Raw genomic sequence first — 3759 nt, 5'->3', positions numbered from 1 at the left:
CCATCAGCTTGTCCAGCTGCCCCTCTCCCTCCGTCCTTCTTCTCACACTCCACATCTTACTCTCTGCATCTCCCGAGCTCCTCCAAAGTGATCCCCACCCCCCGAGGCTTTAGGCAGTAACAACTTAAAAAGGGATAAAAGTTTCTCCTCTCTGACAACCCTCCTTATCTCCCCCTTTCCCATGCCCCCTCGCCTTCCTTCACTCCCAGAGAATCTAGGAGCCCAAAAGCCAAAGCAGATAGAGAGTGAAGGGGAGTAGAAGCTAGAGCTAGGCATGTGAAGTAGGATGGGTCAGAACTAGTTCACTTTCCTTCAGGGATCCTAGTCTAAGGACTCTGTTGTGGGAGCCCCACAATGGAGCCTGAACAGGGCTGGATCGAACTCACAGGACCTGAGCATTTGACCTTGCATATGAAAGCCTGAATTCTTTTTCTTTTTTAACTTTATTTTTTTATTGATTGATTGATTGGTTGGTTGTGGGGCCATACCCAGCAGCGCTCAGGGGTCACTTCTGGCTCTGCACTCAGAAATCAACCCTGGCAGGCTGGGGGACCACATGGGATGCCAGGAATCGAATCAGGTCCCTCCCAGGTCAGTCACATGCAAGGCAAAGGCCCCACTGCTGTGCTATCTCTCCGGCCCCAAAGGAGCTCTGAATTCTTACTGTGGCACCTTGTGGGTTCTGGAACAGGGTTGTATCAGGCCCCCAAACCGAATAAAATCAGTTCAAGCTAAAAGGCTTCCGAAATGGGGCCGGTGAGATAGCATGGAGGTAAGGCGTTTGCCTTTCATGCAGAAGGATGGTGGTTCGAATCCTGGCATCCCATATGGTCCCCCGTGCCTGTCAGGAGTGATTTCTGAGTCTGGAGCCAGGAGTGACCCCTGAGTGCTGCTGGGTGTGACCAAAAAACCAAAATAAATAAATAAATAAATAAATAAATAAATAAAATAGATAGATAATAAAATAAAAGGCTTCCTAGAGAGCAAAAGGAACAGAGGAGGATGTTCCAGAAGGAGGTGGCTTGGAGCTATTGGGGCTGGAGAAGTTGGGAGGGGGTGTGGGAAAGGCATCCCAGGGAGCTGAGCTGGCCTAAGGCAGGGAGGCAGGAGAGAGCTGATAGACCAACAGCAGGGCTGAGTCAGGAGGGCAGGAAGCAGGAGGGATGAGGAAGGAAACTGGGGGATGCGCCTGCCCCAGTGACTGGACCTGGGGCCCTCCCTGCTAGCTAGCCTGGGGCTGGACGAAGCCCTGGGATTAGGGGCAGCAAGAGACACTGGCTCTGGGCCAGAGCTGGGGCCACACACCACAGGAGCCCCTGGGACATGGTGAGGGGACAAGTTCAGAGGACGTCCGGGCTTCCCGCTCAGAATCAGGAAGACTATTGGCCTCAAGTGCTCTCTGGCCCCATACCTAATATTCCCAGGGCCAGGCAGTACAGTGGTTAGGGTTCATGTGCCCAATCTGGGCTTGATTCCTGTTATCACATTCTCCTAAGCATCACTGGGTATAGCCCTAGAGGTCCCCAAGCACCTCTAGGATGGCCTGGGTAACCCTGACACTATGCAAAGGGCTGGAACAATACCCCATTTTCAGGTCTTTGCACTGAACCACTGGCCAGCCAAGAATTACCAGTGGGAATTAACTCGGGACCTCCTGAGTTAGATCTAGGAGACTGTTATTTCAGGGCCAGAGATGGCTCCTGGTGCTGAAGTACATCTTTGCATACTGGAGTCCTGGGTCTGATCTCTGGCACTGTATGGTCCCCAAGCATCACCAGATGTAAAAATCAGCCCTCTTTGGGCCCAGAGAGATAGCACAGCGGCGTTTACCTTGCAAGCAGCCGATGCAGGACCAAAGGTGGTTGGTTCGAATCCCGGTGTCCCATATGGTCCCCCGTGCCTGCCAGGAGCTATTTCTGAGCAGACAGCCAGGAGTAACCCCTGAGTATTGCCGGGTGTGGCCCAAAAACCACACACACAAAAAAATCAACCCTCTTTCTCCCCAAAATAAAGTATTATTTGAATTCAACCCGACAAAGGGACAAGAAGATGAAAGTTACATGAAACCAAGATACAGGCAGCCGAACTGACTTAGCCAAGGCCACGCAGGATTTGAACCCTGGCACACAGTTTCCAGAGCCTCATGCGTGAGTCCCAAGCTGTATTACTAGCGATCTCATAATTGTCCATTGAAGCCCTGGGTTCCTGTTCCAGAGACGTCAGGGCTAAGATCATGATGGCCCTGGGTGGGCCAGGAATGTGATTCAGAATCTCCACTTTTTGGAACAGTCAAAGGATGAAGCAAAGGACAAAGAGACAGTGAGAGAGACAGTATTGAAAAGGAGCAGGAGACTGGTGGAAGGGGCACTGAGCCAGGCAAAGATTGCATTGGGGGAGGAGGGTTTAGAAAGGGGCAGAAGCTAGCCCATGACGGAAAAGCATCAGGGAAGGAGGTAGGCGTGAGCCCTTCGAAAGGTGGGCAGGAGGGATGGCTGGATGGCACAGGGGAGCTGAAAGCTATGCACATTTCCATTGGCTAGGGGTACTAGTTTTCTGGATTTTTGGGTCACATCCAGTGATGCACAGGGCTTACTCCTGGCTCTGTGCCCTGGCATCACTCCTGGTGAATTTTGGGGGACCATATATGGTGTCCCGGATCAAACCTGGGTCAGAAACATGTAAGGCAAGTGTCTAACTCACTGTATTATCTCTCCAGTCCCTAATCAGGAATGATCTCTAAAGGAGATACTGTGGACACACAGACGTGTGAGTGGAACAGAGGAAAAAGAATCCATAGTTTGGTCTAAAGCCTCTTTTGGGGGTCACACAGAGCTAGGAGTGGGAGGTACTCCCAAAGCTCCTGAGGTGTGCATCAGGCCTGACCTGGGGCTTGCCAGGAATTGGAGGATACCATGGAAGAAGCAGTCTTAGGCCTGGGTCGGGGCCTCCACCCTGACATCTGAGTGCTGTGTGTGTCTTTGAAGATGGCTCATCTCTGAACCTGTTTCATGCTTTGTAAGAGGAAGACAATAAGGCCTGCTGGGCCTGCCTTGGCTGTGGGACTGAGATTTAATAATGGATTCAAAGCACATTGTAAATTGAAAAGGAAAAACAATGGGTGGAAGGTGGATTACAGGGCCCAAAACCTGGCCACAGCTTTCACCCTCCAACTGGAGGGGAAGGAGCACCCTCTGGTGGTTAGGGGCAGGAAGGCAGGACTCGAGGGAATATCAGAAAGAAACTGGGACTGGCCAGCTCTTCTGGGATTAAACAGAAACTTACTTATCATAGTCTGAAGGCTGAAAAATTTAATATGAAGGTAAAAGTTGATTCAGTCCTTGGTGGCACTCCCTTCTTTTTAAATTTGGAATCACTTCTTGTAGTGCTCAAAGACCACAACAGGGGGTCGAACTAGGATGGGCTGTATGCAAGGCAAATTCACTGTACTATCTCTCCAGCCCTTGAGCCAAATCCTGTAGGCTCTTAACTGCCAAGTGGCAGAGTAAAGAAATGCTGAGTTCTGGGAGGGGTGGAACCCCAGCTCTGCCCAAAGTCCAGGCACCCAATTGAGTGGACGTCTGGGAGCAAGTAGACAAAGGTTCATTCCTATTTAGTCAGTGACTGTGCCAGATCCCAGAGTCATCCTGGGTACAAGGAATTCCACCTGCACACACCTCCAAGAAGATGTTCGATTCCCTGGAAAAGTTGGAGCTCACAGCACTGGTGACCCTGGTACCACTGGAGAGTCAACTTGGGGGT

The sequence above is a fragment of the Suncus etruscus genome, chromosome 1 (assembly GCF_024139225.1).
Source record: "Suncus etruscus isolate mSunEtr1 chromosome 1, mSunEtr1.pri.cur, whole genome shotgun sequence".
Classification (NCBI taxonomy): Eukaryota; Metazoa; Chordata; class Mammalia; order Eulipotyphla; family Soricidae; genus Suncus; species Suncus etruscus.
The sequence above is the reverse complement of the archived record's forward strand: the minus strand, read 5'-3'. Positions refer to the sequence as shown.